Source organism: Erinaceus europaeus, chromosome X, assembly GCF_950295315.1.
Source record: "Erinaceus europaeus chromosome X, mEriEur2.1, whole genome shotgun sequence".
In the NCBI taxonomy this organism is placed as follows: Eukaryota; Metazoa; Chordata; class Mammalia; order Eulipotyphla; family Erinaceidae; genus Erinaceus; species Erinaceus europaeus.
In genome coordinates, this window is record NC_080185.1 from 43,399,935 (window position 1) to 43,413,232 (window position 13,298).

At 43.7% G+C, this 13,298-nt stretch overlaps 1 protein-coding gene across 4 annotated transcripts in view; it reads right to left on the reverse strand.

Annotated features, from left to right (window-relative positions):
• The window catches only part of DOCK11 (dedicator of cytokinesis 11), a 328,799-nt gene that overhangs the window by 46,335 nt on the left and 269,166 nt on the right, over nucleotides 1–13,298 (reverse strand). The window lies entirely within an intron of this gene.

Here is a 13,298-nt window from a genome sequence, read left to right on the forward strand (position 1 = left end):
CAATGAAGAAACAAAGGACAGAGTACTCAACAAAGAAGAGAGAGAGAGTCAATCCTAGAAGGGCTCAGGGAAATACGTCTATGACTGAGGGGGGAGAGGGTGGGTTCTCATTTGTCGAATATTTTCAGTGATTCCCCAAATCTAAGGTTTCCTACAATCCCATGGGTTGAGAGAGGACAAAGGAAGACATATCTGGATGTCTGAGATCAGATGAGGTGAAAACACCTCAGGAGAGTCATTCGGAGTGTATTTTATGTAGAAGGAGGAAGATTCTATTTCTCCTCAGAACCAAACAGGCCAAGGACACACACAACTTTTCTAGTGTGCTGTCTGCCATCTTGTGCAGTTTCAGTTACAGGGTCTGTTGTGCCTGGTAGGCCTGTATCCATTATTGAAAGATTTATTAGTTTGAGGGCTGGCAAGATAGCTCATTTCGGTATGTGCATGACACAAGTTTGAGCCCAGCTTCACCACATCAAAGGAGCTTAAGTTCTATGACCTCTTTCACTTTCTCTCTCCCTTTCTGCCTCTCTATTTTGATTTTTTTTCATATGGGGGGGGGGCGTAGAAAAGCACACTGGTTAGCTCTGGCATGGGTCTCAGGCATGCCAAGTCTGGTGTGCTACTACTGTACCTTTTCTTTGGCCCCTAAGTATGCACTTTTGATTGTTGTACCTGATGGCATTTATACCTAAAGGAACATCTATCTCCTTCACTGTATAACTGATTAATACCACCACCACCACCACTACTCACACACAGCTACTTGGCTATAGGAGGGCCCTTTCATTCATTAGGGCCTTTTAAATTCCTTGAGAGAAATAGATTCTCCAGTCCTGGCAAGATTTACAGATGAGACAAGATGCTGAATCTAGACATGACCAGAATAGATCTCTTAACAGGAAGGTATGTCTTTGTAGGATCTCACGTAGCCCACTGAGGCATTATAAAAGTGGTCTTAGAGAGTCTGCTATCAAGCTCTCTGGTGTTGACCTTGCCCCCTGACCTTGCCCCCTTCAATGCAGTATCTTCTATTCCAGAGGAAGCCACCCTTGCCTTGAGCACAAGTGAGACCAAGAAAAAGGGAGGAAAGAGGAAGGGAATAATGGGTGACTGGGAGGGAACTGGAGAAGAGAAGTTTACAGAATTTAAGTTCTTTGGCAGGGGAGATAGAATAGTGGTTTTGCAAAAAAAAGAAAACAAAAAACAAAAAAAACTTTTCATGCCTGAAGCTCTTAAGATTCCCAGGTTCAGTCCGCAACACCACCATATGTCAGAGCTCTGCAGTGCTCTGTTCTCTCATTTGGCTTGGTAACTGCACTATGAATCCACCACTCCGGGCAGTTATTTATTTTTTTTCCTTTTGTTTGTTTGTTTGGTAGGATAGAGAGAAATTGAGAGGGTAAGAGAGAAAAAAGGAGAAACATAGACACCTGCAGGTTGGCTTCAGCACTCATGAAACATCTCCCCTATAGGTGGGGAGCAGGGGTTCAAACCCAGTGCCTTGTGCATGGTAATGTATGCAATCAATTGGGTGTACCACAGCCCGGCCTCTAAAATAAAGTATTAAAAAATAAAGAACTTAAGTTCTTGGGTTAGTGGTGCAAATGCTTGGGAAAGGGAATAAACATAACCTTAAAAGGAATGAAAAGGACAGACTCAAGGAAAGGAAATTGCTTTTTCTGGGTGTCTGGGGGATTCCTGAAGGCCCAAGGCTATGCGAAACCTCACAGGGATGCAGTAGAAGGCGGCAGGACTCAGCTCTTGTTTTCCCTGGGGAGATGAGAGCTGTGTAGCCCCTTTCAAGGACCCGGGGGGGGGGGGGCAAGGAGATACATGAAGTCCAGCCTCCAAAGGACATGATCTAGAACATTTTGAGGTTCTCAGGGGCAACAAAAGAAAATTTAGATTTTGTTTTTGTCTCCATGGCTTCACTGGGGCTTCATGCTCGCAGGATTCCACTGCTCCAAGTGGACTTTATTTTTATCTTTTTTTATAAAGACAGAAAGGCAAAAAGAGAGCAAAAGGTGCTATAGCCCCAAAGCCTCATTCAGTGCTGTGGAAGCTGGGCTTGATGCTGGGGCACACAGATGGTAATGCAGTACACTTTCCAAATGAGCTATTTCGCGAGGCCTGAACTTTATTTCTTTAGTTTTTATTTTTAAACTGTTTTTCTTATATTTATTTTTTTATTGGATAGAGACAGCCAGAAATCTAGAGGGAAGGGGTGACAGAGAAGGAGAGAGTAAGTTACACCTGCAGTACTGCTTCACCACTTACAAGCATCCCCCCTGCAGGTGGGGACCGGGGGCTTGAACCTGGGTCTTTGCACATTGTAACATGTGTGCCCAACCAGGTGTTCCACCTGCCCCGACTTTTTTTAATAGAAAGTGAAAGACAGAGAGGGAGAGAGACAGATGGAAGAGAGGCACCACTGCTTCACTGCATGTGAAGTTTCAGCTTTGTGTGGTGCTCCCATCTCATGGGTAGAGGCTCGAACCCGGGTCCTTGCACATGGTATAAGGTATGCTCTATCAAGTGAGCCACTGCCTGGCCCTTTATTTTCTATTCTTGGAGTTAATGGAATTATACTCAGTCTGAACACTCGAGGTATTATAGGTTGGGGGGGACATCAAGTGTTTCAAATCAGTATTATCTCAGTAAAAATGAAATAATGATAGTGACTACATATTTAAGAGAGGGGGGAGGGGGAGAGAGGGAGAGAGGGGGAGAGGGAGAGAGAGGGAGAGGGAGAGAGGGGGAGAGGGGGAGAGGGAGAGAGGGAGAGAAAGAGGGAGAGTGGGAGAGAGAGAGAATGAGAATTGAATGATAGCTATTATGGTCTCTCTGGTTAAAAAAGCAAGAGCGTTCTGGTTGAAGGAAGTGTCTGAGGGTGGAGCTGGAGCAAGGAAAACACACACCCCTCCCCCTTCCCTTTCAGTTCCTGAAAGGTGGGTAGAAGGATCTAGAAGGGCCTCTCCACAGCCTTCTGTAGCCTCTTTTGCAAGGACAAGGACACCAAGTCCTTGCTTGCCTAGGCACCCACCCAATAAGACAAACTTTTTCTTTTTAAAAGCCCCAAACAAAAGAACATCTGTCTCCAATGTGTCTGCTGTTTAGTATTTCATTCCATCTTGATTGGGAACACTTTTTTAAAAAAATTTTTTTATTTATATAAAGGAAACACTGACAAAAAACACAGGATAAGATGGGTACAAGTTCTACACAACTCCCACCACTAGAACTCTGTGTCCCATCCCCTCCCTTGATAGCTTTCCTGTTCTTTATCCCTCTGGGAGTATGGACCAAGGGACATTACGGGATGCAGAAGGTGGAAGGTTTGGCTTCTGTAATTGCTTCCCCACTGAACGTGGGCATTGGCGGGTTGATCCATACTCCCAGCCTGTCTCTCTCTGATTGGAAACACTTTTATCAGTGCAAGATGGATTGACAGGACTCTGAGAAAATAAAGTTATTGTCAATGGGTATGTCAGAAATTCAACATTTATTCTTATCTTTTCCTCCCTGTGTCTTCATTATCAAAGTATAATTGATGATAGAAAGCAAAAGGTTCTTACTGGCAGAATAGCTCACTGGGATAGTGCCGTGTGTGTGTGTGTGGTGTGTGTGTGTGTGTGTGTGTGTGTGTGTGTGTGTGTGTGTGTGTATGAGAGAGAGACTTACCTTCGAGCCCAATTCTACTACATTGAAGGGAAGTATCTAGTTTTCTAGTTCTTTCTCTCTTTCTCTCTCTCTCTCTCTTTCCTCTCCCTCTCCATTTCCCTCTCCATCTCTGTCTGAAAAAAGACATTGGCCCTTTGGAATATAACTAAAATATGCCTACTAGCTATCTACAAAATGGAGACTCCCAAATCTTCATCGGCAATATTCTTGTCTTAAGGTTCATGATTAGTCAACAATTTGTTTGGTTTTATATGGTAACTTTTTTCAGCCACCAAGTTCCAGATGCTAAGATGATGCCAACCAGACTTCTCTGGGCAGACGACCCCACAAATGACCCCCACTTCCCCAGAGCCCTGCCCTACTATGGAAAGAGAGGCAGGCTGGGAGTATGGATTGACCTGCCAATGCCCATGCTCAGTGGGGAAGCAATTACAGAAGCCACACCTTCCATCTTTTGCACCCCATAATGGCCCTGGGTGCATGCTCCCAGAGGGATAAAGAATAAGAAAGCTTTCAAGGGAGGGTATGGGATATGAAGTTCTGGTGGTAGGAATTGTATGGAGTTGTACCCCTCTTATCCTATGGTTTTTGTCAGTGTTTCCTTTTTATAAATATAAGTTAAAATAAAAGAGACCAACCAGTTCTAGAACTGCTCAATTACTTCTTAAATAAATTTGCCTTACGTGCAAATAAAAGGTTTCTTTTTCATTTTTTTTGTTCTGCACTCAACTGTTACTACTGTTTATTATGTGGATATCAAGTCTTACTTAGATCATAGAAAGTTCTCAGACTGGATAAGAGGTTGAAAGACCAAGCTACCTTTTAAGCTATCAGTCTTCTTGGTATTACTATCATAGCCAAATCACCTAATTAACAAAAGAAGGTTATGGTGGCCCAGGAGGTGGCACAGTGGATAAAGCATTGGACTCTCAAGCAGGAGGTCCCAAGTTCGATCCCTGGTAGCACATGTACCAGAGTGATGTCTGGTTCTTTCCTCTCTCTCCATCTTTCTCATTAATAAATAAATAAAATCTTTTTAAAAAAGAAGGTTATGGACCACTAAGGGGGTGGGAAACCCTCATGATTTTACTACTGCTACCAGTTTAGAATATGGTTTTCTCGCTTAAGCAAATAGAATTTTCCAGGTTTAAAAATAGATGGCACCTATAAATAAATATGTAAATGTCTCCTATATTTAACATTATTTTTAATGCAAAACCTTACTTTTTTCCCTACTCAGAGAAGGGCTCTTCTATTTGTAAGAGAAAAACTCTAAAAAAAATATTTCTCTGTGTATGTGTGTATGTGTTTCTATCTGGGTGGAAGCTTACCTAGTAGTGTGCACACACACATTACTATGTACAAGGACCTGGGCTCAAGTCCCTGCCCCCACCTATGGATGGGTGGGGGGGTCTTCACAAGTGGTAGAAAGGTGTTACAAGTGTCACTCTTCTGTCCCTTTCTCCCTATTTTTGTTTCTCACCCTCTATCAAAAAGAAAGGAAGGGGGAGGATGGCAACTGGGAATGGTGAAGTCATGCAGGCACTGAGCCCCAGAATAATCCTGAGTACAAAAAGAAACAAACAAACAAAACCTTGAGGGTATGATGAGATGTTTACTGAAGTTCTTCATTAAAGGCACTATTTTCCACTTGTTGAAACATGTCACACTGTTCTGTGTTCAGGCTAGCTGCCTCAAGCTAATGCAAACACACACAACAGCAATGTTTATATTCTGTTTTAGTTACTACTTTATCTAATTCTGTAACTATATTTTTAAAGCTTAAGAGCAAATAATGGGGGGCTGGGAAGTCGTATACCCATCTGAGAGCACAGGTGACAATGTACATGGATCTGGGTTCAAGGCCCTTGTCCCCACCTTTAGGGGGAAGCGTCATAATCAGTGAAATAGCTACAGGTCTCTCCCCTCTCATTTCTGTCTCTTTTTTTTTTTCAAGGAGCAAATAATGGAGATAACTAATTCTTAATTTTTGCATTTTATGGTCTTTAAACTTGTAAACAGAAGTCTAGGGAAACATTTTTCATGTATTTAAATATTTTTATCATTTAATAAGTATGGCTTTATATATGTAATTTATATGTATACATTTCTAAAACTTGAATTCCTGATTCCTATGACTAATATCAACCTAATTTATCTGTAGGGTATAGCTAAAATTCTTGTTAGTACCCTATGTACTCCTATCTGTCATACTGTTTGCAAGTGTAAGTATGCTACCTCAGTATTCATTTTTACTACACTCACATGGGCAGATCAGTGATGTACAATTCCTCTTAAATGGGGATGGGGGCTTTCTTTAGGTTAATCCGTTCACTGTTTGAAAACCACACAGGTCCTAAAAGCAGAGCACTACAAGGACTATGCCAATTTCAATCACACATATTATTCAGAGGAATTTCAGTAGCAAACAGAAAACATTTTTTTCAAATACACGTAAGCTATGGGGCAATGTACTTGTGCTTCCTGCTTCAAATGAGAATTTTAGTGCAAGGACCGGTGTAAGGATCCCGGTTCGAGCCCCTGGCTCCTCACCTGCGTGCGTGGGGTGGGTGTGTGTGTGTGTCACTTCACAGGTAGTGAAGCAGGTCTGCAGATGTCTATCTTTCTCTCCCCCTCTCTGTCTTCCCCTCCTCTCTCCATTTGTCTCTGTCCTCTCCAACAATGGTGACATCAATAACAACAATAATAACTACAACGGGGGGGGGGGTGCCGGAAGATGGCGGACTGAGAAGCTGCTAGTGGCTTGAGTTCTGACCACATCTTCTGGAAACGGTAGGATTTTCTGCCGTTAGTAGGCCAGTCAATAAGGGGTCCTAGCGGTGACACCAAGGAGGTGACTATAACTTAATTTGGGTTAAGAATTAGAGTAGAGGTGGCGCGGACTAGCGGGTGGGCTGCTCCAGACTTCCCAGGTTGCTGCGGGCAAGGCGGGTGTGCGGGGCACTGTCCTCGGCCCGGGAAGGCGGCTCCTCCGCCGGTTGCAGAGAGCTGCTGGGTGGCCGGCAGAGGACTGGGAGGGAGCACTATAGCTCGGGGGCTTCCTCTTGGGAGTCTCTGGGGACCACCGCGGCCCTGAGGGTGGATCCGAGGACATCCTTGAGTACAGTTCTCATTGCATCAAAAGGACTTGGAGCTAGTTTTCATCTTTGAGAAATCCTTTAAAAAAGCTTCGGGTGGGGGGGGGGGTTCCCAGAAGATGGCGGACTGAGAAGCTGCTGGTGGCTGAGCTCTGACCACATCTCCTGGAAACGGTAGGATTTTCTGCTTTTAGTAGGCCAGTCAATAAGGGGTCCTAACGGTGACACCAAGGAGGTGACTATAACTTAATTTGGGTTAAGAATTAGAGTAGGGAAAAAAGGGGAAAAAAAAAAAAGGAAAAAAAAATTTTTTTTCTTCCTTTTAATTTTCAAGCATACCTCCTTCCCGCCCCCCCCATAACCAGTCCTTTTCTTTACCAAATTCCTGTCCCACCAGGAATATCATTAATTCTAAGTCTATACCATTCTGAAACCTCTGGCCTTTTTTCTTTCTAAGTAGCCAATCCCCCCACCTCGCCCCGCATAGCTAATTAAATAATTAAAAATAAATACATTTAAAAAAACCCTTTCCTTTTATTGCCCTTTTACCACCATACATAAGAAATACCATGGGGGGTGAGAACATTGAAGATCTATTCTCTCAGCACATTTCATAGCTACCATAAGGACTGTTAACTATAATTACTATGCTGTACATTAGTGGCCCAGAACTTATGCATTTCATGACCGAAGTCTATACCCTTTGACCAATATCTCCCCACTTGCCCTACTCCCACTCCAAGACCCTGGCAAAACCCACTCTACCATTTCTACAAGTCTGATCTTTTTTAAAATTTTTTTTAATATTTATTTTATTTATTTATTTCCTTTTGTTGCCCTTGTTGTTTTATTGTTGTAGTTATTATTGTTGTTGTCGTTGTTGGATAGGACAGAGAGAAATGGAGAGAGGAGGGGAAGACAGAAAGGAGGAGAGAAAGATAGACACCTGCAGACCTGCTTCACCACCTGTGAAGCGACTCCCCTGCAGGTGGGGAGCCGGGGTTCAAACCGGGATCCTTATGCCGGTCCTTGTGCTTTGTGCCACCTGCGCTTAACCCACTGCGCTACAGCCCGACTCCCCTGATCTTTTTTTTAAGAGTCCACATAGACACAAAATGTCACAGAATTTGTTGTTTTCTGACTTATTTCACAGCACAATGACCTCATATCCTCACACACAGCAAGATTTCCTTCCTTTTCGTGACTGCATAAAATGTCATTATATCTAGTGAGCTTAGTCTCCAACCCGACTTTCTCTTTTTAATACTTTCAAAGATAGAGACAAAAAAGGGGAGGAAGAGAGGGAGGGGGAGTAGAAGAGAGAGGGAGAGAAGGAGAGGGAGATGGGAAAAGGAGCAGACGGATAAAGGAGAAGAGAGAATAGGAGAGAGAGAGAGAGAGAGATATCAACCATAGCCTGAGGGTTCTTTCAATGCACTAGTTGTCAAACTAGAGCCTGACTTGAATACTTGGCAAAGTTGCACACTCTCTAGGTAAGCTATTTTGATGGTCCTAAACAAATTCTATTAAGATACTTCATGGGGGTCGGGCGGTAGTGCAGTGGGTTAAGTGCACGTGGGGTGAAGCGCCAAGGATTGGGAGTAAAGATCCTGGTTTGAGCCCCCAGCTCCCCACCTGCAGGGGAGTCGCTTCACAGGCGGTGAAGCAGGTCTGCAGGTGTCTTTCTTTCTCTCCCCCTCTGTCGTCCCCTCCTCTCTCTATTTCTCTCTGTCCTGTCCAACAACATCATCAATGACAACAATAACAATAATAATAACCACAACAATGAGAAAACAACAAGGGCAACAAAAGGGAAGAAAAAATAGCTTCCAGGAGCAGTGGATTCATGGTGCAGGCACTGAACCCCAGCGATAACCCTGGAGGCCAAAAAAATTACTTCATATATAAAATGGCACTGATTTCAGGTGAATTTAACATAATTATTTAAGATTAGTATATACCATGAAATGATAACAATTACTCCTTACCATCTGTCATGTCTTTGATTTTTAAAATTGCATTATTATGTATCTTGGAGAAGATCTATTCCGGTGGAGTGTATTTGGAGATCCATGTGCTTCATGAGCTTGGACATCCAAATTTCTCCCCGGAGTTGAGCTATCCAAAGATATTTAAAATTTTTTTAACATTATTTAATTTGATAGGACAGGAAGAAATTGATGAGGGAATGTGGATAGTGAAAGAAGACAGAGACACCTGCAGCACTGCTCCACCACTTGTGAAGCAGTCCCCATGAAGGTGGGGACCAGGGGCTTGAACCAGGGTCCTGGAGCATGGTAATATGTATACTTAACCAGCTGTGCCACTGCCTGGCCCAACAGATAGTATTTCTTTATTGTATTTATGGGATAGAGACAGAAAGGAATGAAGAGAGAAAGGGAGATAGTGAGGGAGAGAGAGAGACAGCTGCGGCACTGATTCACCACTGATGAAGCTACCCCCTGCAGGTGGGGGGGGTTGGAGGCTGGAACCTGGGGTCTTTGCACATGCTAACTGTGCCCTTAACCAGCACTGCCATCAGCAGATTCCCCCCATTATTCTTATAAAAGATGTCTTCTGAATATACATCCATTCTTATATTTATGGCAGCATTGTTTATAGTAGCGATGAATCTGGAGCAACCTTAGTGTGCAAAGACTGATAAATGGATGAGAAAAGATGAAAGTCTGCCATCTGTAGCATGAATGGGCCAAGAGGGCATTAAACACGGGTAGACATGACAAATATGATTTCACCCATATGGAGTATATAGAGAAAGTCAGAGAACTAAAACAGTAGACTTCTGGACTATAAACTCAGTGGTGGGCTGGGGAAGGTAGCATAATGGCTCTGCAAAAAGACTTCATGGCAGAGGTTGGGGGGTGCATCCAGTTACACACCTCCATTACCATGTGTTGAGGACCCAGGTTGGAGCCCCAGCCCCCCCCCCCACCTGCAGGAGGGAAGCTTCATGAGTGGTGAAGCAGGTCTGCGGGTGTCTCTCTCTCTGTGTGTCTATCTCTCCCCACTTGTCTCAGTTTCTATCTGTCCTATCAAATAAAATAGAAAGACAAAAGGAAAAATGGCTGCCAACAGAGGTGCATTAAGGAGGGCAGGCACTGAACCCTAGCAATAACCCATGAATGAATGAATGAATGAATGAATGAATGAATGAATGAATGAATAAGACTTTTATGCCTGAGGCTCCAAAGTCCTAGATTCAGTCCCCTTAACCACTGTAAGCCAGAGCTAACCAGTGTTCTGGTATCTTTCTCTCTGTAGCTTTCTCATTAAGGTATACATTGAATATACATGTTGAATACACACGCACATACACACACCGAGACTCACATACACACAGCTTTCTGTCTTTTCCCTCTCTTTCCCTGCTGGCACTGCATTAATCTGTAGGTTGGTTTCTTTTAGTGGCAATCCTAGATCACATAAATCTTTATTTTCTTTATTCCTTTTTCTTTCTTCCACTCTGACTGGATAAATGCAACCATCCTATTTTTACAATTCATAGATTATTTTCTCTGATTGATCCATTCTGCTGGTTGTGCTATCTAGTGTACTTCTTATTCATTGTATTCCTCAGTACCCGAATTTTTAAAAGTCTCTTACTAAACTTCTCATCTTGTTAATGCATTGCTCTGATTTCATTGAGCTCTCTTTCCGTTTTATTGTCGCTCGCTGAGTTTCCTTAGGATGACTCATCTGAATGCTTTATTAGATGAATCACCGATTTCTGTATCTTTCAGACTGGCTACTGGAAAATTACTGTAATCTTTTGCTGGTATCGTGTATCAATGATAGCTTTTCAGTTTTTTTTTCCAGAACACTGAGCAACTATGGTTTATAATGGTGCAGGGGACTGAACCTGGGACTTCAGAGTCTCAGGCATGAAAGTCTCTTTGCATAACCATTATGCTACCTACCCGACCATTTTTTTTTTCTGGTTCTTAGAGTCTTACAAAGCTACCTTTGCCTGTAAAGCACCAGTCATTTCCAACCAAACTTACTAATTGACTTTATGAGAGACATTACTCTCATGTATCCTGCTAGGGACTCTGAAACATTCAGAGATCCTTAAGTAGACGCTCACTCTACACTTGTTCCTTTTGGGGGGGCAGAATTCTTAAGCCTTGTATGCCTCTCTTGATCCTCCAATGCAACCAGGCAAGGGGGGCTAAAGCTCAAGCTTGTGTCTTCTCTCCCTGCCAACATCACCCCCTGCCCCAGAGGCCTGCTGTCTTTCTGCACATGCTCACTAGTTGTCTGACCAGGCATGTCTCACTGCCATCAGGAACAAGTCCAGTTTACGAGTGTGTGCCTCAGGTACACAGAACACTGGAACATGGGTGCCTCTGGACCAGCTGAGGGGATCCACAGGCAACATGTCCCCAGTCACTTGGGGAGTGGACTTCATGATAAGAGTGCACAACGTGACTAGAAGTCCCTTTACCGCCCTCCCAGAGTCCTATCAGCTATTACTCTAGTCTCTTTCCTACCGCTGGTCATGCAGCTTGTGATTGAGGCTCTGGGTAGGATGCTCAAGGGAAGGGGATCTGCTGACAACATCCAGTTTTGTTGCGGGGAAGGCAGGCTCTCACTCACTTGCTTTCACTTTCTCCAAAGGAAGAATTCCTGGGCCAAGAATATCTCTCATGGACCAGGTAGTGGCATACCCAGTTGAGCATACATATTACCATGCTCAAGGACCTGGGTTTGAGCCTCTGCTCCCCACCTGCAGGGCGGGAAGACATTTCACGAGTTGTGAGGCATGTCTGCAGGTGTCTTTCTCTCTCCCTTTCTATCACCCCCACCCCTCTCAATTTCTCTCTGTCCTATCAAATAAAGTAGGAAGAAAAATAAAAGAAAAAATGGCTGCCAGGAGTGGTGGGTTTTTTAAAAAATTGTTTTTTTAAAGTATCTTTATTTATTTATTTATTGGATAGACAGAAATTGAGAGGGAAGGGGGAGATAGAGAGGGAGAGAGACAGAGAGACACCTGCAGCACTGCTTCACCACTATCGAAGCTTTCCCCCTGTAATTTGGGACCAGGGGCTTGAACCTGGGTCCTTGTACACTGTGACATGTGTGGTCAACCAGGTGCGCCACCAACTGGCCCCAGAGTGGTGGATTTTTAGTGCTGGCACTGATCTCCAGCAGTAACTCTGGTGGCAATAACAAAATAAAAACAAAGATCTCTCATTGTCTTGGAGTTGCCGAAGTAGATAAAACATTGGACTCTCAGGTGTAAGGTCCTGAGTTCAATTCCTGGCATTATATCTGCCAGAGTGATGTTATGCTTCTCTCCCCCCCCATAAATAAATAAGTAAAGAAACAAATCTGAAAAAAGAAGGCCTTTCTTAGCACTGAGCCTCCTTGGAGAAAGGGTAACATGGGTAAAGCAAACTGATTTTTTTTTTTGCTTTCTAAATGCATCCAAACTTGGTTTTTTCTGTGGTTCTTTGTTTGGTTTTGGACCCAACACTACTGGGACTTCTCTTCTAGGCTCCTGGACTCCAGCAAGTGTCTCTTGTCTGTGGGTGACCATCTACAACAGTGTTTTCCAGAGGGTCCTGGATTTTGTTTTTTAATTTTTATTTATAAAAAGGAAACACTGACAAAAACCATAGGATAAGAGGGATACAACTCCACATAATTCCCACCCCCAGAACTCCGTATCCCATCCCCTCCCGATAGCTTTCCTATTCTTTTTAAATTTTTTTAAATTTATTATCTTTATTTCTTTTTATATTTCTTTATTCCCTTTTGGTGCCCTTGTTTTTTTTTTAATTGTTGTTGTTATTGATGTCATTGTTGTTGGACAGGACACAGAGAAATGGAGAGAGGAGGGGAAGACGGAGAGAGGAGGGGAAGACAGGGGGAGAGAAAGACAGACACCTGCAGACCTGCTTTACCACCTGTGAAGCGACTCCCCTGCAGGTGGGGAGCCAGAGGCTCAAACCGGGATCCTTACGCCGGCCCTTCGGTCCTTGTGCTTTGTGCCACATGCGCTTAACCCGCTGCGCTACTGCTACTGCCCAACTCCCAGCTTTCCTATTCTGTACCCCTTTGGGAGAATTTAGGCAAGACGGTTTGGTGCTATTTTTTAAAAAATATTTATTTATTTATTCCCTTTTGTTGCCCTTGTTGTTTTATTGTTGTAGTTATTATTGTTGTTGTCGTTGTTGGATAGGACAGAGAGATATGGAGAGAGGAGGGGAAGACAGAGAGGAGGAGAGAAAGATAGACACCTGCAGACCTGCTTCACCACCTGTGAAGTGACTCCCCTGCAGGTGGGGGGCCGGGGTTCGAACCGGGATCCTTATGCCAGTCTTTGTGCTTTACGCCACCTGCGCTTAACCCGCTGCGCTACAGCCCGACTCCCGGTTTGGTGCTATTTTATGGTCATTGGAGGGTCCACAGCCGGAACCAAAGTCTGTATGCCTGTTGCCTGGCACGCAGGTGAGTAAGATTCCTCCTTTTATTTATTTATTACTCTATTTA